At 48.1% G+C, this 21735-nt stretch overlaps 1 protein-coding gene across 1 annotated transcript in view; it reads right to left on the reverse strand.

Annotated features, from left to right (window-relative positions):
- PROK2 (prokineticin 2) overlaps positions 1 to 19097 on the reverse strand; it is a 180060-nt gene extending 160963 nt beyond the window's left edge. Inside the window, exon 1 of the transcript XR_010947313.1 lies at positions 18764 to 19097. The gene's annotated coding sequence lies outside the window, so the exon portion shown is untranslated. The remainder of the gene's footprint in view (positions 1 to 18763) is intronic.
- Between the last annotated feature and the right edge of the window lie 2638 nt (positions 19098 to 21735).

Below are 21735 nucleotides of genomic sequence, written 5' to 3' on the forward strand. Positions count from 1 at the left end.
AATCAACTCTCCAAATCAATAAAGGGTCAGTGATGGGACTGCCAACTGAAATTCTAAAAGGGTTCAGGCATGGAACACTAATCTCCTTGAAGCACATGGAAGGTTACTGAGTGGACACGATGATGTGCTACCCAGGTCTCCCTTCAGGAACGAACAATCTACTCCCACAACTGCTGGTAGCCCAATGCAGGAGTTGCACAGTCACCTTCCAGATGTGGGTATATCCAGTGACTGATCAATGTAAAGTCCTCCCCCTGCTCACCCCAACTAAGGTCAACTTTGAATGGCCAGCCCAGCTCTGGCATGCCCTTTGGGGTTGGCTTAAACCGTCACTGGGATGCACTGTAGCCCAACTTCTCCCTCTGCCCAATCCTGTTTCCTTCTCTTTTCCTCAGGTATTGACACCAAGACCACTCCCTAATAGACATCTGGCACATCCTGCATCTCAGCGCCTACTTTCTGGTACTCAACCTGCCACAGTTGTTAGAAGATCCCTTATTAGCAATCCTTATAGACAAAACTACAGTCGAGAGTTTACAAGCAGTAATAATAACAGACATCTGTGATACTTCAGACTCTACCTAACGCTCATATGTTCATTAATCTTCTCAGCAATCTGGAAAGGTTGGCAGATACTTGGAGAATAGCCTTGTCTGTTTTATTATCTCACAAACATAAGAAGCCCGGCGTGAATGGGGATTAGGAAAATCCTCTTGCAGGCAATAATTGTAAGATTTAGGATAATGATTGCTAAGCTATTTCGTGGAACGTGGGCGCTTGATCAGATATTAATAGGTCTTCAGTTTTTAAAACTGGGAGTAATGTGCAGTTATACATTTTTGGAAAATACTGGCTTAAAATTCTTAACTACAGGACATACCTGAGCCTTTAATATGCTAATGTGCATTGTTAACCTTCAAGAAGAGGTTTCATGTGCAGTGTTTCTCAAACTTATTTGACTGTAAAACACCTATTACTGTGTCTCCAGGCACTAGGGGCCTGTGGAAGATGGTACTGGAGAAGCTAACTTAGATGACAGGTCAATTAGACAGATACATCTTCCACTGCCACTACCCTTTCTACACACTTCTTTCCATTTTTAAGAAAAAGGCAAAGGCACTCCTGGGGAGGCTCTGGGAGTGGCATTAGGAGGAGGTGATGGACAGGAAGACTGTGTTCCTCTGCCCCTCACTGGCAGGGAGAGCCATGGCAGAGACGTGGTATCTCTGAGAGACTGTTCCTGAATGAGGGAGGGGAGGCCTGAGCTCAGCTGGGGGAAGCGGGTGGGCAGGAGGACAGGGGGCTTGAGGGCTGAGGGCTCTGGGGAGAGGAAGATGCAATGTTTGGAGCTTTTTCCAAAGCCAGGTGTTTTTGTTTTTGTTTTTTCTTCAGAGCCTCTGGCTTTCTGGTCAACCCCGCTGAGGCTGCCAAAGGCACTGATGCTTTCTAAAGAGCAAATGAGAAGGAGAAAAATGAGCCCAGGCAGTTCTGTTCCAGCTGACTGATGTGGCAACTGCTCATCACTACTCTCCAAGGCTTTGGGCTGCTCCAGCTCACAACCCTCTAAGATGGGAAGAATCCCTGGCTGACACTCAGAGGCAGCAGCTCTACTCTCCAGGCTAACTCCATCCCTTTGGCCCTGGAAACATGAAGCCAGAGTTCAAGGACAAGCCTGACTATCTGATACTAGGGAGTAAAACACAAACCAACACTGAATAATATACCCCTGCCTCATATCTACTTGGTGAATTCTCAATAATTTACATGAATGGAGAGATCACAAATGTGGCTCATCCCAAACAGCAGATAACTGCAAAGTCTTATTAGGTGTGGGGTCTGTTTGCATTGGAAAATTAGAATCTCTGATGCTGAGGAGTTTGACTTGTGTGAGGCTCAACGGTGTCACGGTTCAGAGAGCTAGCTTGGGAGCCGGCACTGCCACTTCCTAGCTGTCTTCTGGGTCCTTCCAGAAGCAGACCCTGAGACAAGGATCTGAATGCAAGTAGTTAATTTGGGAGGTGACCAAGACTACTGCTGGAGAGTAGGGAGTGAAACAGGGAAAGAAAGGTGGCAGATAAAAGCTGTATTACCAATCAATTTCCACTATGGACAACTGAGGCTCCATCCCATTAAGGAATCTGGGAGACTCTGTAAAACATGACTAAGGGCGATCCTACCTATGAGGTAAAGGAAGCTGGGGGTTTAATTCTCTACGTCCTATGTGTAGTAGCTGATGAGGGCTGCCCATGGAAGCATTAACTTCTGGCAATTCTGACCTGTCCCATGTCGGGGTGGAGAGAAAACTTTCAGATGGAGAGTTGCAGGTACTTGCAGAAGGACATAGCAAGGACTGAGGGCGTATGGACGGGACACCAACCAAACTGGTATTTAGCAATGTGGATTACGCAAGTGAGAAAACTTCCTACGCCTCAGTTCCTTCACTTGCGAAATGACTGACATCCACCATTAGGCTATTGTGTGATGACATGAAATAATGCTGTAGCATACAAATGGAGCTTTTTAGTGGTCTGTTACCATATAACAAACCACCCCAAAACTTAATGACTTAAAACTACAACGATCATTTATTCTATTCTACAGTTTGTGGGGACAATTCAGATGGATCACAGTTGGGACAGCTTATCTCTGTTTCACAATGTCTGGGGCCTCAGAAGGCTTAATCTGGGAGCTAGGATCTTTTGAAAACTTGACCAGGGCTCAAGCATCCATTTCCAAGAAGGCTCACACACATGGCTGGCAAGTTGGTGCCGGCTGTAGGTGGAAGCCCTCAGTTCCTCTGCACATGGGTCTTTCCAGAGGACTGCGTGAGTGTCCTCACAACATGGTGGCTGGCTCCCCCAGAGCAAGCTATCCAAGAGGCCACGACAGAAGCTGCCCTCCACAGTCACATATTGTCCCTCCTGTGCTATGCTCTTGGTCCCATGGGGCAGCTCTGGTTCATCATGTGAAGGGACTACCCCAGGCTACGGGTACCAGGAAGCAAGGACACGGTGGGGGTGGGGGGGGGCTATCTTGGAGACTGGCCACCAAACAAAGCAACAAGCACATAGTAAGAGCTCAGTCATGTGAGCTACTATTTCCATTCTAAGAACAAAAGAAAGAAAACGCCTGGGTAAAGACCTGACTCTGGAGAGGCAGGGAACCAAGAATCAATTTTCCCACCTGGTGTTTGCCCTGCTCGTCTCCGCCCAGCCACTTCTCCCTGGGGGTAAAAGCCTATCCTCTGCCTGATGAAAGGGCTCATCATTAACCTTCCCTGGAGCCAGGCAGGTGGCACTTGGCTGCCAGCAAGCATCTCAGCAGGCAGAGTAAACAGAGGGTGTAGAGATATCCATAACACTGTAATTAAGCAAAGAAAGGTGCTAACTACAAATCTGGAGCTCCAAACGTCCTCCAAGGGGTCGTCAGCGCTGTGTAGAATCTGTTAATTGGCAATACCTTTGAAAGGAAGGTGTGCCAGAGAGAAGCCGGTGTCATCATAGATCACCTGCAGGCAACCTCGGGCTGACTGTACATCCAAGCTCATTTGTTTTAAGCTGAAAGCTCTGAGCCAAAGAGTCCAGCCTGGTACTGAATTAATGATGAGCACGAACGAGGTTTAGCATCGCTTCCCCCACAGAGAGGCAGGCATTTAATGAATCTTTCACGGCTCGCTCTTGGTGCCCTTTTTTTGTGCCAGAGACTCAGACCACGGAAACTTCGAAAGCAAGTACGCCTCATCACTGGCGTAAGTGCTGTGAGGGATGAGGTGGGGTGGAGGGTGGGACGCCTTCTGAGGGTCTGCCCCGTTCACAACCATCTCCCCTTAGCAGCCACACCCCCTTAGTTCAGCGCTGCTATGGAACACGTGGAAAACGCGTGGCCCCTCCCACGCTCTCAGTGATTGGTCTGCCTCTGGGGCTTGACTCTTGTTGGGCCCATCAAAGTCCCTTCACTGAGAATTTTGAAGTGGGACCCAGTGAAAGAGAGTCATTCTCTTGGGGTGCCTGGATCTTTAAGGTACACTCCTGGCAGCTGTTAGCAGGGCACCTTTCACAGTGAAGCAGGAGAGAATCTTCTGGAGAGAGAAGGAAAGAATGAAGCAGAGATGCAGAGGCAGGGATGAGAGGTAGAGAGACAGACAGTCCAGACTTTTAAAGGTCAGTCAGTGCTGGTTCCTTCCTGAGACCCATGTGTGTTTTCACCTGAGTTCTCAGAGATACCCCTATACCCTTATAAATTCACATTTTCTGCCTAAACTAGTATGAGCTGGCTTTTCTGTTACTTTCATAATCAACTAACCAGTTTGAGAAGTTGTGACATCTTGATTTAAAAAAAAAATAGTTAACTGTAGTAATAATCTCTCTCTCTCTCTCTCTCTCTCTCACACACACACACACACACACACACACACACACACACACACACACACACACACACACACAATGATTGGGTCGTGGAGCGCTGCACCAGGAAAGAATGTACAGGCCCTGCTCTGAAGGGCTGACCTGGAGCTGGCCCATCTGGTGCCTGGGGGTAGGCAGGTCACACTCCATGAAAGAAATGAGCCAGAAGAGAGGGCCCCTCTGAAGGGACACCGGCTATTCAGCTCTGCGTGATTCGTGGCATCAGGCTTTGTGGGGTCACTGTGGCGGGATTTTTCTGATTTTACAAGAAAAGACGGAAGTTCAGATTTTTATGTAAAATGGATCCATTTAAAACTGTTGCAAATTTTAAACATGTTAAAAACATTCTGAGCGCCAAACAGAACATAGCTGTGGGCGCTGCCCACACTGCAGCCCTCCAGCTTGAGGCCAGTGTTCTGGGCCCCTAGGGCAGATGGAGTTAGACAGTGTGTCCGGTGGCGTGCCTGGGGTCAAGCAGGAGGAGGCGTGGCCTCACCCAGGGAGACTGATGAAGGATGGTGGCTCTGATCAAGCTGGGGCGGTCCTATGCAGCAACCCAGAAGGGGCTGCTACTCTGAAGGGGATGCCAGGGAGGTTGGACACCAGACATGATAGTCTTGATTGTATCGTCAAGGGTCCCACGTGGCCGAGGCTGTCATAGGTGGAGAAGACTATTGGGAGGGGCGTTTCTGTGAAAACGCCCACCCAGAAAAGCAGTGTGATCAGTGATGGAGAACCTGAACTTAACAGTGGGGTCATGAAGCAGAAAAAGTGATGGTAACAGTAGGGAACCTGGTGAATCAAGGAACATTCCCTGTCCATTCCCTAAAGACAGGGGGAACCTGAGATTCTTATACACAGTATGGGGATGAGTCCCAGTGATGTCTGATAAGGGACATCCAGCCCACCAGGCAGGTGGGGGACTGAGCCAGTTTTAAGTTGATCAGAGAAACATAAAGAAATGTGACATTTCTTAACCTGAGAATTGTGGTACAGATTCATATTGGTTACCCTTGCAACCAGAAGGTCCTGATAAACATACTGCACTCCTGCAATCCCACTCCTGGGCATATATCTGGAGAAAACTCTAATTTGAAAAGATACACACACACCCCCAATGTTCATAGCAGCACTATTTATAATAGCCAAGACATGGAAGCAACCTAAATGTCTATTGATAGGTGAATGGATAAAGATGTGGTACATATATACAATGGAATATTACTCAGCCATAACAAAGAATGAAATAATGCCATTTGCAGCAACATGGATGGACAAAGAAATTATCATACTGAATGAGGTCAGTCAGACAAAGACAAATATCATATGATATCACTTATATGTGGAATCTAAAGAAAATGATACAAATGAACTTATTTACAAGACAGAAATAGATTCACAGACATAGAAAACAAACTATGGTTACCAAAGGGGGAAGGTGGGGAGGGATACACTGGGAATGTGGGATTAACAGATATATACTACTATATATAAAACAGGCAAACAACAAGGACCTACTGTATAGCACAGGGAACTATACTCAGTATCTTGTAATAACCTATAATGGAAAAGAATCTGAAAAAGAGCATATATTCACGTATATGTATATATATATGTACGTATATATTTGTGTGTGTGTATGTATATGTGTGTGTGTGTATGAAACTGAATCACTTCTGAAAATTAATGATTCTCACCAAAAAAAACACACACAAAAAACCCCAAAAAAACCTGAATCACTTTGCTGTACACTTGAAACTAACATAATATTGTAAATTAAGGATACTTCAATTAAAAGAAAAAGACACTGCACAAAAAGCTTCCCATTGGGGCTGTCCCAGTCAGGGTTCCACTCTAGGTATTTACAACAGAGGCAATTTACTATGAGGACTTGAACCACAGGAGATGGAAGAGGATGAGAAGGCAATCAGGGCTTAGTGAGGCAACCCCAGAGATGAGCTGGAGCAGGAAGCCCTCAGAGGCTGGAGGGACAACAGGCGGAGAGGGATCGATGGGGCCCAGGTACTGGGATCACCTAACGGAAGTTGGAATCACGGCAGGTCTGCTGGTGAGAGCTGAAGCCATGGAGGGAGCGGGGAGAGATGCAAAAAGATGTCACCAGAGCAGAAAGTAGCGATAAATACCCTGGCTTTCCCTTCCTTCTGCTCTCCATTACCCCACCAGCACCTCCAAATAACTTTCGGGTGGAAATCAGCCAAAACAGGAGCCTGAGAAACACTGTCTTCCGAGTGGCAGCCTCCCTGAGATACAGAATTGAACAGGAAAAGGGTAAGAGGTGGACTGAGACAAATAGTGTGAAGATGGGCAGAAGTACCACAGAACAGAGAACACAGAACATTCCCAAAGCACAGATGTGCACTGCCCGACTTCTACTTCCAGAGCTCGGTCCTTATCCCTAGCTGTTCCCCAATCTTAACTACCGTTTACAGGTTCTTAGCCAGGAGACGGCCAGACGGCAGTGCTAACGACGGGAAGGTGAGAAAAGGAGAGCCCCTTATGGCCACTCCAGAATCGTCACTTGGAGATAGGAACTATCTTTGGAGACGTACACTACTGACCTCATTTAAAGTAAGGTTTTTTTCTCCATTTCACAGACAGGCAAATTGAGGACAGTCATGAGTGACACTGAAGCATGCAATCTGGGACACCAAACCACAGAATTTACTCACTGGGAAGATGAGCTCCTTGGATTTCTTGGCAATTTGCTTTCTTCAAGACCTAAACTGATTTCCAAATGCTTTTTATTTTGGCAGTTAGGGGCCTAACCAGTTTATCTAATCTTATCACCCATATTTATATCATGACAAATTTATATGACAAAGGACAAGGCCGTTAGTATCAGAGGTATAATGTATGGCCAGAGGCTGGTTAGAGTTTGTAAAACCAGTCATACAAACAAACATACATCATGCATTCCCTCCTTACTTTCCCCTCCCCACCTCCCCACACTCTCCCACAGAGCCTGCCTGAAACATTAGATGGATAGTGGTTGATGGTTTTAATTACAGGATGTCTTTCATGGCTATTGGCCTCTCTGAGTTCTTAGAGCTGAAGAACACTGATGGTTGTTCGTGTCATCGGTTGTGGTCGGAGTCCCTGGGGAACTGTGATGTATTGGTTTTGTGGCCTTTGCTTCAAATTCCTCCTGTAAACAGAGGTCTGGGTTAATTGCATATGGTGGAGCTGGAAGTGGGATTGGGATTAATTTCAGGCCACTTTATTTCTAACCACTCCCCCGACACGCATCAGCTCTCTTATTTGGGCTGATCCTAAACTATCATGCCGATCCTTCTTTCTCACTCTTGTCCAGGCCATGCCTTCAACTTGGCCTCCCCTTCCCATTTTTCTTCAGAAATCTTACTCTTCGAAGCTCAGTCAGCATCCACGTCCTCCATGGAACTTTCTCAAGTGAACCTCATGACACCACAGCACAAATGCAGCTCGCACTTACAGTACACGATCATCCTCATCATTGACAAGAGATCTTTATTATATTCATGTTTATATAAAATGCTTAGTGCCAGGCATAGAGGTGTCAAAGTGATATAAACCATAGTCCCTACCTGTCATGTGTTTACAATCTATTCAAGGAAACAGAACATGCACTCATTTATTCTGTAAGCGCTGAGTAGTTACTAAGTGTAGGTATATAGCAAGCAGGCCCTAAGAAGAGATATTCATAAATACACACACATAGACATTAAACATTAAGCAACAGCACAAATGCTAAGTGACAAGTTAGAGCATCATCCAGCAACACAGTACAGTTGTTAAAAAATGAGGGAGAGGGCTTCCCTGGTGGCGCAGTGGTAAAGAGTCCGCCTGCCGATGCAGGGGACACGGGTTCGTGCCCCGGTCCGGGAAGATCCCACATGCCGCGGAGCGGTGGGCCCATGGGCCGTGGCCGCTGGGCCTGTGCGTCCGGAGCCTGTGCTCTGCAACGGGAGAGGCCACAACAGTGAGAGGCCCGTGTACCACAAAAAAAAAAAAAAAAAAAAAAAAAAAAAGAGGGAGAGCAGCCTACCACTTAGAACTGTGTGACCTTGGGTGAGACCCTTAACTAGGGCTGCAATGGACATTTGCGCAGGTTTTGTCCTATCGTTTACACCTGATCTGGAGGGTGTGTGGGGACTGAAATGGGTCCACGTCCTGCTTACCAAGCTGCGCTCTCTGGCTCTGGGGCTCCAACAGTCCAGAGGAAGGCAGGCCCTTTTGTAATTCACCTGCGGAGTGAGTGCCATTTTGAAACCTATCCCCCAAGATGAGGCTCCTTTTTCTAATTCACACAAGGTACCATAGAGCCCATGGAGGCCCCCACTTAACCTCTCTGAGCCTCGGTTTCCTTATTTACAAAATGGGGCTAATAGCGCCTACTTCCAAACTTGCTGGGAGAATTAAAGGAGATAACCTATGTGATTTATCCTGAGTCTTTAATTGCAAAGGAAAGAAAGTCAAATTAAACTGCCAAAATACTAAATTAAAAAATGTTTTAAATGTTTGGTATACGTTGTTGGGAAGGACACAGAAGCAGCCTCAGAAAGAGAAGGAAAATTACAGGGTGAGGGTGTTTGACTAGAAATGGGGTTTATCAGTCAGGGTTCAGGAAACTGAACCAGGTATCTCAGGCAGAAAAGAATTGAAAACAGGCATTAGGAGCATACACTATGAATGGGAGGGCTGGAGGAGCAGATGTCAGCGGGCACAACTGGGCTACAGGTTTCAAGGGGATTACCGAGACTGTGCTCTAGGGTTCAGGAAGCCTCGCAAATGCCTCCCTGCTGCCACCACAACTGCCACTCGTGCCCCATGAAGTGAAGACCAGACTCAGGGCATTCACTACGTAAGTAAACAATATAAATGAAAGCACTTTAATGGTGGAAGTCTCTACAGAGGGAAGATACTGTTATCATGAGGCCTCCTTTCCTGGGCAGATCTGTAGGAAATGTCTACCCTTGGGAGGTCATGGGAATTCTCCGACCCCTCAGCTGCCGGAAGCAGCCTTTTGCAGGAGGCTCAAGGGTAAGGCAGTGACATGGAGATCACACCTGCATTCTTACCTGAAGCCCTCTCCAGGGAGTGGAAGAATGTCACCTCATCCCCAGCCAGCTTGACCAGGGCTCTCCACACCTTCCTTGGAGTCACCCCAAAGCCTACAGGGGCACTAGAGGCAGAGCCAGTGACTAATGAAGGGGACGAAAGGATGACGTGGGAGCCCTGGCTGCTGGTGGGGCAGGAACCAGCAGTGAAGGACAATGTGAAGAGCTCGGGCAGGACAATCAGATTGAATCTAGGTCAAGCCCCTGCTGCACTGTGTTATAGCGGCTTGACCTTAAGCAACTTATTTAAAACCTCAGTGAACTCCGCTGTAAAATGGGGGTGACAGTAACAAAAGCAGCCTCACTGAGGCTGCTGTGAGTCTGCAGTGAGATCAGGTCAGGGGCAAGCCAGCAAGAAGCACATCCATGGGCCAGGGTACCTGCAACACAGTAAATGCTCTCTGTATGTTGGTGGCGATTACGAGATCCCTTGTAGAGAACTCAGCCCTGCTCTAGAGTAGTGGTGAGTGCCCAGCATACCTAGATCACAGTGGCATGGTTCCCCAGCCAGCCACCTACAGAGATGGTCTGGCCACAGCCTAACCTGGAAGGGCTATTTGGGTGGACAATAAAGGCTAACCCGCCTGTTTCTGTTTTGTTTTGTTTCTGGCTGCGCCGCGCGGCACGTGGGATCTTAGTTCCCCGACCAGGGGATCGAACCCGTGCCCCCTGCAGTGGAAGCGCAGAGTCCTAACCAGTGGACCACCAGAGAATTCCCTAACCCACCTGTTATACTGTGAGAGGCAGAGAGAGACAGAGACAGACAGACAGAAAAAGAGACAGAAACAGACAAACCCAGGCCATCTCTTTCCTACTGGCACTTACAACCTAACCTCTGATGAGCATCTCTCAGACGGTCTGGCTGCTAAATCACCACCACGGCAGTAACTGAAACAGAAAATCACGCTCGGCAGAACAACCTAGCAACATCACCATTAGCGTCTGCGGTTTTTCACTGCGAACTGGGGAGATACTATACCTCTTTATGCGTTCATGGGCGCAGTCAGATATATATCTTTACCAATATTTCAACAGGGACTGGGCCCTTCCCGCTCTTTCCTTTCACAGGTGATATGTGGGGCTGTTCATTCAGGGAGCCCAAGAGGAACCGTACACTCTTCCACGTTATCTGAGGCTGCCCAGCTCCGTGGCTAATGCAAGAATTTCATTTGCTTCCCTCCTCCGCCCCTCCTTCCTCTGCCATCCTTGAGTATGCATTTGTACAGGGGAGACAGAAATGGAACACATAATCACACAAATCCGTAACTAAAATCAAATTGAGCAAACCATGCCTCCAGGGGAATCGGCTATCTTTAGAGAGGAAAAGGGAGATGGATTTGAGGAAACGTTGAGACCGAGGTGAAGAGGGGTGGGTATAAGAAAGGAAGAGAAAAATGTTCTAGCGAAGAGGAACAGTAGGTGCAAAGGCCCTGAGGCATGAGGGAGCTTAGCATGTCTGATGAGCCAAAAGGAAGCTGGTGTGAGTGGAGGGCAGAGGGCAAGGGGAGGGGAGGGCAGCAGAGGAGCGAGGCTGGTGGAGTGGCAGAGTGTGACTCACATATCTTAAAAGCAATGGGGAGATTTTCCTGCACACTATGTTAGAACCCTCATAATGCCAGGGTCTGACTGTGTGGCTTCCTTGCCCCATAATTTCTGCTGCTCTCCGTTACCCGTTACAGTGGTTTTCAAGGTGAGGGAATTATGGAAATGCAGGGGATGTGTTTGGTTGTCACAGCGATAGAGAAGTGTTACTGGCATTTGCTGGAGTAGGGGCGGGGTGACGAGGTGCCAGACATCCTATCATATGAAGAATTATTCCACATAATGGATTGTTACACTACCTATCACACAATTTTTGAGGGGACTTCATGTGGGTGAAAAACCAGTTTTGAGTTATCTGAGCTGTCGTGGTTCTAACACATATCTGCAAACGTATTGCCACTCCTCCCTTCAAAGCACGGAGCCTAATTCCCCTTCCTTTGAATGTGGGCCAGACTCAGTGACTTTCTTCTACAGAAAAGAATGTGGGAGAAGGGATGCTGTGTGACTTCTGAGGTGGGTTACTAAAAGCACAGCTTCTGTCTTTCCCTCTGTCCCTTGGATCACTCACTGGGGGGAAGCCAGCTGCCATGTTGTGATAACACTCAAGCAGCCCTGTGTGTGGAAATGTGCACAGGGAGGAACTGAGGCCTCCTGCCAACAGCCAGCGCCAGCTTGCCGGCCTTGTGGGTGAGACACCTAGGAAGTGGCCCTTGCAGTCCCAGTCAAGCCTCCAGATGACTTTAGACCTCAGCCTTCAAGTCTGCCAGCTGAGGCCCCAGACAATATGGAAGAGAGACAAGCTGGCCCCTCTATGCCCTGTCTGAATTCCTGGCCCTGAGAAACTATGAGAGATAATAAATGATTATTACTGTTTTCAGCCATTAAGTATTGGTAATAATGTCACGTAGCAGGAGATAATACATGAGTCAATAACTTAACTCCACCTACACACCAGCAAAAAAATGTTTTGCACAGTTTTAACATATATTAAGGTTTCTAGGAATGCAACGAATGTGTAACTCAGGAGATAGTTGTACTTTGCTTTGCTTGAACCTTTATCCAAAGTTGTTCTCCACTTGAAAATTAACGTCACCAACAGCAAGGCCCCTCAAGGTATCTGAGTCACCAAAGGAGACACCTTAATAGTCTATGTTTGCAGATGCTGCATCCACAGTGATTCCTTATAAATTTGAATATTCAGCTGAATATTGTCTTTCATCCAAACTTTCCTGTAAGGTGCAACCATCTGACTTCTTCATTTACGTATTGAAATGTATGATATTGTAAATAGCATTTCCTTAATCTCTCCTTTATATTAGAGTTAGGCTGTTATACTTATTTTTTGAAAATTACATGAGTAAGGTTATGTTTAAAAAGTGAATTTCATCTCAGGGCGATAAAGGGACATCACAAAATAACTGTTAAGAAAAAGAAGGTGAGACTTTTCGGACAACTGCTAGAGAATAGTTTAATGACTTAAGAAATTAAGATCAGTTGTTCTCTGACCCTTGATACCCTTGGCAACCTTCCAGCATTACTTCCTGCTATTTCATTACCTGAGCCCCTTTCTCTAGTCAAAACGAGCCTTCTCCCTGTTCTCCAAACAGATGCACTCTTCTGTGTTCCCTTGTGCTGTTTCCTTATCCCGAATTCCCTCTTTCCCCACGTGTATTTTAAAATCTTACTTCTCCCTGACGTATACGTTCATTCAACAGACAATGACAACGCACCTTTACTGGCCAGACCTGTGAGTGCATTGGGGCTCGGCAATGAACGACACGGGTGCCCGAGGTTTGCCCTGAGCCTTCAGCAGAACTTGTGCAATTACAGGAACGTGATGAGGGGAAAGGCCGGATGCCCACACTGAGTTAGCATCAAGGGGAATTCATGTAGGTTAAAAAAAAAAAGTCCTCTCTGAGTCCTCCATGCTGTAGTGGTTTTAAAACACATAGAACAGAGTGGTCCCCACCCAGTCCTGCAGGGAGTGACAGGCAGGCTGGGATTCCACGCTGTGCCCAAGCCCTTCCTCTTTCCACCTGACCCGCTCCCTGGTTTGCAATCTTTGCTCTGTGTACAGTTGCCTGCTTTCTACAAACTGGATTGTACGGGCTGTCCTACTGGGCATGCCGCCACCCCTTCGCCCTTAAAGCTTCTGTCCTGGGGAGGCCTGGAAAACTCTAGAACTGGATCTGCTTTCTTTCTGGCAGCCGCCATGTGCTAAAGCTGGTGGCTGGAGACAGAACACAGAGTCCGTGGGATGTGCACCCTCAAGAAGACCGGGGAATAAGTACTGCAGGGAGCAGAGCAGCCCCTGCCTGGGTCCCAGCCCTCCCCTGCAGCCCAGCTGGTCCCGACAGCTTGACAGGGTCCTGGCTGCCCTACGCAACCACCCTGGCTGATTTACGCACCCCTGCTCTCATTGCTTATTTACTCCATCTGCATTCCTCCCTTACTGACCAGACTGTGAAAGTACAATGCCCGAGAATACACACAAGTCGCAGGATAAATCTTTCAGGGATGCACCCCCCCAAAACACGCTCCAAGTCAAAGCAGCCTGGAGAAGACACTGCTGAATTTTCAAAACAAAATCGCAAGAAAGTGGGTTTTCTCACAGAAGAAACCAGCAAAGGGAAAGTCCTTGCCTTTCCCACCCTGCCCTCCCACAGTTCTTTCCAAGTGGCCTGGGATTTGGAGGGGAGCCAGAGTGAATGGCAGCTTCTTGCCACTGGAGGGCACTCTGGAACCCTGAGACCAGGAGGGATCTGATTTGTTGGGCCTTTTTACCGGAAACGCGATCCCAGTTAGCATTAGCAGACCATCTGGAAATCCATCCTCGAAACGGCAGCGATGACAAATGGGTTTTAGAAATGAGGGCTCGGGGCGAGGTAGGGCAGAGGGCAGAGGGCGGAAGCGAACCAAAAGGCTTTAAGTTGTACTGCAGGTGGAAAAGAGCGAGCCTGACTTTGCTTGCCAATGCTCAGAAGAAAAAGGGTTTGGTTCACTCAGTGGTTCTCAACTTGGGGTTATTTTTGTTTCTGCTTGCAGGAACATTCAGCGGTGTCTGGAGACATATTTGATTGTCACAACCGGTGTGGTGGGGCTGGTGGTGTCACTTGCATCTGTGAGTAGAGGCCAGGAATTCTGCTCACTACAATCATCCCATAACGCACAGAACACCCACCCACACACCCACACACCCCACTCCACGCAAAGAATTCTCTAGTGCAAAATGCCCATGTTGAGGACCCCCGAGTTAACCCAGTAGTGATTTTCAGCGCTGCCTGCTCAGTGGGTAGGAGGCCCACATTCCAGTTTTGTCCACAGCTTCTATTCCATACACAACTGAACTGTCCCCCAGCAACGGGTCTGGTTTTGCAGATGCTGTCATGGTTCACAGAAGGAAAATCAGCGCCGGATCTTCACTGCAACCCCTTTCTTCCCCTGTGCTATGATGGGTTTCCCCAGTAGTGGACTCTGAGACAAGGATTGGAGCATAAGTAGTTGATCTGGAAAGGAACCCCAGGAAACACTCCTAGGGGAGTGGGAGAGAGACAGGGAACGGTGTGCGCTCAAGTAAGTTACCATGGTGGTCAATGAGACTATGATCCTGCTGGGGAGTCTGGACCCAGGTATAGAACACACACTTCAGAGTTACTCCGACGGAAGAGGTGACAGGCCGGACATCTGTCCTCCCACGCTCATCAGTCACCTGCTGAGGGATGCTGGATGGGAAGATGCTGGGCACTCGTTCTCTGGAACTGCAGGCTGCCTTGTTCGCAGAGGGGCTCCAGCTGCAGAGCTGAGCATGTGCTGGCCAGCGGGCTACAGGGCCAGACAGCATCCACTACCCCCTCACCCCACAGGCCCGAGGATGTCAGAAGTCCTATGCATGGTCGTTCATGCTCTATTTGAGGACCACAGCTCCCTTTCTGATTGTGAAGGGATGTACCACGGTCCCTTAATGGAGGACAAGTAGATATCGGCAGTGCCTCAGCCAGAGCTCCAGTTTCTTGGTCCCTCAGATGCCACTGCAGCATTAGCCAGCAGCAGGCCCAGTCAAAGGGTCCGGGGAGCAGAGGAAGACTCACCCAGAAGCTAAGGAAATGTCAGCCTCCGGGGCTCCTTGGGTTCACGGGGCCCTGTGAGGTCCTGGGAGTTGATGGGGCGCTACAGGGCTCTAAGTCAGTGTCAGCCCACCCTTAATGTGCACCTTGTGAAAGGTAGATTCGGATTCAATGGGTCTAAAGGAGAGGCTGGCGATGCTGCATTTCTATCAGGCTCCCGGGTGATGCCCTTGATGCTGGTCCACTGAACTCAGAGTGGAGTGGAGGCCAGGTTGTAACCAGTAAGCATCTGTACGTAAACACTTCCATGTAAGCATTCCTGGGAAATTGCCTAATAAGATCTCAGAAGAAGGGGTCTGCAGCTCCAAGACTCCTTTTTACATTCTATATAAACGTTCACACCTAGCTTTCTAATTTTTTTTTTTCTTAAAGGACCCTCCTTCCACCACCCACTGATAAGCCTCAGGTCTCATGAAACTTGGATCTTCCTTGTCTGAGAGCATTTGAGAGAGCTAAGATCTAGCTTGGACAGTCTGGGTCCCATGCATTTTGATTTGGATAGCAGGAGTTGTGGAACTTTCTGCTTCCATTTCCTGCTCCATGATCTCAGACAGCTTTCAAAGTTAGAGGCACAGTAAAGCAAAGGAGGAGATAACCGAGGAAAGGCATCCTGTAGATTAGCTGACAGGTGGTGTGAAACCTGGAACTCAGGCAGTGTTTTTCACGAGCTACTTCAAAACTCTGTATGTTGTGTGAAATCAAATTCACATTTTATGGCAACACAAGGAAAAATTAAACATAAAAATTTCCTCTGCCCTTTGGCCTCCTCTCTCCCCTTTACTGTGCACTGTAGATCTGCATTATACATCAACAAAACCTTCCCACCGGCAGAAATGCCAGCTCACCCATAAAAAGCAACATTCTCCAAGCATCAACAAGACAAATCCTTAAAAGATAACATTCCTTCTTGATCTTGTAGAAGGCCACAATTACCCATGACCCACTACTTGCTAGACTGGATAAACTGTCAATAATATGTCATTTAATGTACAGCCCTCTGTCACAAAAACTTACATAATTGTGCTGTGACCTCTAATGGGGGGAACAGTTCTCGGAGCTCTCTGACAGTCTATTCCCGGGCTATAATCCTCAGTTTGGCTCGAATACGATTTTCCATTTATTTCTTAGATGGACTGATTAATTATTTTGTCAACATAGGAAACTGATTGTAAAGCAAATACATTTTGTCCAGGGGAGGTGCAATTGATCCCCACCTACCTTTGGAACACAACAGTATCGCATCTATTAGCAAGCCCATTCTGGCGTTTCTGACTACCTATATATGTGTCTGCTTTTTTTCATTCTTCTTTGAGGTTGTTGAAATAACTGATTTGTTTTCCATTGCTTAACAAGTTAAATAAAATCTTGGACCTGTGTTCCCTTTATGTGTATGAGCATAATTTTACCTTTCAAGAGGTGGAAATGTTTCCCTTTAACATGGTCCCCCTGCATGTACTCCCACCCCATCCATCCCAGTCCTGCAACCGACTGACCAGTCTCTCCCTTTGGGAGTCCTGACAACAGTGGAAGAGGCAACGGCTCCCAACTCCTTCTCCCCTTGGGAGCTAACGTTAGATCTCTAAGAGTACCGAGGCTTTGCTATGTCCCAGGACTCCCTGCTATGCCTAGGACTCCTATGTAGGAGAAGCAGTACAGTCCAGAGTCAAAGGCACAGGCTTTGGAGCCCAAATACCTGCTTTGCGTCCAGGGCTACCACTTCCTGGCTGTGTGACTCTGGACAGTTTACCCGATGTCTCTGAGACCTGGTTTCATCTGCCCTCTGGGCACTATTCATAGAAGCTGTACTGAAAAAGTCATAAGGATTAAATCTGTGCACATCTGTGAAATGCTCAGCACAGGCCTGGAATGAAATGCATGCCTGTTTGGCCACTCCTGTTGAGATGACATTCAATATTTTTTTGTCACGATGAGACATGTTTTCCACTTTCTGCCCTCATTCACTCTCTGCAAGTCTCCCCGCTGCTCTGTGGCCCAGGAAGCTGACCCCCTTGTCCTCTGACTTCTGGTTGGCTGCTACCAATCCAACCCCCCTTCCCCTCTCTGGAGTTGTCTTGGGTGGGCAGGATCCATCGAAGAGCACAGCTCCTGCCAGGCTGCCACTGCCACCTCCAGGTCCTATAACTGCCCTTCCCCCGTCCCTTCAGGGCTTCAGCGTGGTCCTAGCCCCGTGTTCCTAGTCCTGCATGGCTGCGTATCCACGGCAGGGTATGTCCCTACACCCGCCCACTCCTTTGTAAATATTATAGTTCCTTTACTAAACACTCCTCCAATTACCCACACCAAGAATGCCATCTGTGTCCTGTCGCGACCCTGACACAGTGATTGCTATTTTTAATACTCACTCTTATGCGTTCATTTCTATTCCTAAGTGAGTGATGCTCCTCTGAGCCTCGCGGAAACAGAGTCGGAACCTTTGCACCTGTTTCACCTTAGCAGCGAGTCCTTCGCGGGCATGAAACCAACATCCCACCCTGGAAGGTAACATTCCTGTTCACGGCTGACCAAAACATACACAACGTCCACGGAATGATGTAAATTATGATGCTTTTTTTTCTTCCCTCAGGCACCCTGCCTCAGGTGTCCAGGAGTCCCTCCTCTGGTGTCCCGCCGGCTTCTCTCCCTCCCCTGCCCATTGCCCTTGCTTTCCTCAACTCCCACCTCCCCCGTGTCCTGGCTCCATCTCGGAGCAAGGACGGTGGGCCCCTCTGGTGGGTCATCTGAGAGAGCTCTAAGTCCAGCACTTGCTACAGAAAGGAGCATCTTCAACTCGTACATGCCTCTCTCTTGTGAGCTGCCTAACACCCATGTGTTATGAGGCAGATATGACCAGTTCACTGAACAGTCTGCATTCTGTAAGGTTACAAATGACCGTTATATCTTCTCCAACTGCTGCTTTCAAGTGTGCTCTGTCTAATCTCTCTTAATGAAACAAATTCCCTACCTCTACTCGTTTTCAGGTTTCAAAAGTCCAGTCCTGGGCTTCCCTGGTGGCACAGTGGTTGAGAGTCCACCTGCCGATGCAGGGGACACAGGTTCGTGCCCCGCTCCGGGAAGATCCCACATGCCGTGGAGTGGCTGGGCCCGTGAGCCATGGCCGCTGAGCCTGCGCTTCTGGAGCCTGTGCTCCGCAACGGGAGAGGCCACAACAGTGAGAGGCCCGCGTACCGCAAAAAAAAAAAAAAGTCCAGGCTCGTTTCAAGTTTTGATCGCCCATCCCAGTGAACTCTCATCTCCCAGCCCCCAGAAAATGCCTGGCTTTGACCCTTGGGGTCTTGGAGGGAAGGGGAGTGGTCCGTCCTTCAGCTCCTTCCCCTGCATCTCTCAGCCTCCCTCCTCTCCCGTGTTAAGGGTTGAGAGGCAGGCTGGGGAAGAAGAGATAAATGTTTCTGAACTGGTACTGTTCTTCCTATTTGAGGCTCTCCCGGCTTCTCTGGCAATACCTTCTGCTGGGCTGGCAGCCAGCACAGGCTTTCTCCTGGGGCAGATAACTAAGTTGTACCGGAAGCCCTGAGAGAGGGGCCTCCCACCCTCATTTCCCTGTCCTGAACCATACCTTCTGGCTAGACATATGCCAGACGACTCCGGGGTAGATAAAGATGGTTGCAGAGTCTGCCTCAACTTCCAGCAGATGAGGAATCTCTTTCCTCTCCCCTTGAACCTGGGCTGGCAGAATGCAGCAGAAGGGACACTCTGGGAGTTCTCGGCCTAAGTCATAAGAAACCTTGCAGCTGCCACCAGGATCTCTTGGAACGTTCCCTGGGAAACCCGAGCCACCACGACAGAAGTCTGACTATTCTGAGATCGCTGTGCTGGCAGAGTGACTTGCAGGCACTCTGATCAATAGTCCCCGCTGAGCCCAGCCTTCCAGCCATCCCAACAAGTCAATAGCCCAGCCCATCCACCAGCTGCATACAACCAAGGACCTCAGGCGAAGCCACACAGGACAGAGGAATTCTCAGCACAGCCCTGCCCGAATTCCTGACTCACAAACTCAAACTCATGACACATAACAAATGGCTGTTTTTTTAGCCATTGCACTTTGGGGTGGCTTGTTACACAGGAGTAAGTAAACAGAGCGACCCCACAGCTCCTGTCCTTGGTGCTGGAGTAATCCCTTGGGTGGGTTAGTTGCAAGATGGTCCAGATCAAGCCACATCTCTTGGTGTCTACACAACGCACAGCTGCTCTGGGGTTTTCTTTCTCTTCCCATCTCTCTCTGATTCTTCTCCCCCTGCCCAATTCTGGGGTGACTCTTGTTTTGTTTTTTTTGTTGTTTTTGTGTTACGCGGACCTCTCACTGTTGTGGCCTCTCGCGTTGCAGAGCACAGGCTCCAGACGCGCAGGCTCAGCGGCCATGGCTCACAGGCCCGGCCACTCCGCGGCATGTGGGATCTTCCCGGACCGGGGCACGAACCCGTGTCCCCTGCATCGGCAGGTGGACTCCCAACCATTGCGCCACCAGGGAAGCCCGCCCTTTTGTAATATGACCTTAGTGAGTTGACTGCAGAACATTTACAGATAAAAGGATTATCCCTTCTACCACACATGGCTCTCAGAGTTCTTACCTGGGCCCAACCAGGACCAAAGATAAGACAGAAGAAAGGCAATGACAGAGGTACTGCTGCTCCGAGGTGTCTTTCACATGCATATGTAGGAATGGGAAGAGATATTTGATCACTATAGTTCCAGTTTAGTGGTTTGTGAGAAGTGGGCACCCCCAGAAGCCCTGCAACAAGCATAGGAGAGGTTCTGAGACCAAGACTGATGGGTGAGCAACTTTAATTACCCCAGAACTGTGTTAATGGCCCTTGGGATATCTTATAGCTATTCTGACACTTGGGAACATGGCATTTTCCCATTAAAATGCCAATTATCCTTGAGTACTTCTGCAAATCCATCAGCTGGAGGCTGCCGGGTTGTCAAGTGATGCCGTTTGATGGTTTGAAGCAAACCTATAAGATCAAGGGCATTTTATCTGGTAGTTCATGACTGTTCAGAGTGCTGTCCCACCCCTGCCTGCCCCTCCCCCTAACAAAACAGGCACCCACACATGTGCGCGCGCACACACGCACACACACGCACGCACACAGTCCACTAAGCAGAAAGTTCAGAATCTCTGTTTCCAAGTAGCTAAGGAAGAGGAAGTGTTCAGGAGCTGGGAATCAGCAAGAAAATCAAGATCTGGATAAGAGCGCCCAAATGGCGCTTTTCTTCATCTGGATAATTGAAAGCACGAGCTCAACAGAAAACATATCTCATTGGGGAAATCAGCTGATTGACCTCATCTGACTGCCAGGAGACAGCATCGGCCTGCAAAATACCCACTTCACTACATGGCTTCTCTGCTGGCGATTAGTTACAGCTGAAGGGCTTGCTAAAGCTGGAGTGTGAAGCCTCAACTGGATGCGCTCTCCCAGAACACCTCTGCCTTGTTCTGCATGGCCTTGGGTTTGGCTTGTCCAGATTCTTGCTTCTGGAAGACATGCTCATTGAGGGGTCGTGCTCGAGTACATGGAGTTCTTCGGGAAGGTGGTCATAGATCTGTTTGGTCCTTAACTTCTTGGAACTATGTTTAAACTCAATCATAAATCTAAACGATTATGTAGTAGAAAACCAAGCTTTTTATTTTGTTTTCTTTTTATCAGTTCTATTACAGGATAGCAGTATGGAAATATGTCGAAAAGCGTCGAATCTGGATCCAGACGCTGAACTTCAAACTTCACCTCTACCACTTATCAGCCATATGAACTTGGACAAGTTATTTAGCCTCTTTGGACCTCAGTTTCCTCATCTGTAAAATGGGGATAATAGTCATACTGACCTCTCATGGTTGTGAAGTCATATCCGTTAATACCTAAAAAGGCCTTAGGGCAGTATCTGACCCGCTGTTAATGCTCTAATAGGGAGAGTATTATTGGTTGGGTGTCTAAACAGTATCAAAAGTGTAGCTGTTTTAAAAGAAAAATTTTAAACGTTCTTCCATTTCAAAGGCTATGCCATTTTTATAACTGAAGGAGAGTTTGCTGTAGCAGGTCATGTGACGGCTGATCCCGTCTGCAAAGAGCTGGTGGTCATGCCCCCGTAGCAGCTGTTGTCGGTGCCACCCCAGGTCCGCATTACCAGGCCAGAGTGCCCGTCACCCAGCTGTTACAGCGCAGCCAACACATTGAATCTTTGGACCTTTTTCATCTTGCCAAACCGAGGCGTTATACCCATTAAACAACAACTCCTCATTTTCCCTCACCCCAGTCCCTAGAAACTACGATTCTACTATCCGTCACTATGAATTTGACTACTCAGAGTACCTCCTATAAATGGAATCACACAGTACGTGTTTTTTGTACGTCTGCCTTATTTCACTTACCATGATGCCTTCCAAATTCATCCAAGTTTTGATGAACTTCCTTTTTAAGGCTGAAAAATATTCCATTGTATGTATACACCACATTTTGCTTATTCATTCACCCATCCATGGACACTTGGGTAGCTTCCACCTTTTGGCTGTGGTGAATGATGCTGTGTGAA

Source organism: Pseudorca crassidens, chromosome 10 (assembly GCF_039906515.1).
Source record: "Pseudorca crassidens isolate mPseCra1 chromosome 10, mPseCra1.hap1, whole genome shotgun sequence".
NCBI classification, from domain to species: Eukaryota; Metazoa; Chordata; class Mammalia; order Artiodactyla; family Delphinidae; genus Pseudorca; species Pseudorca crassidens.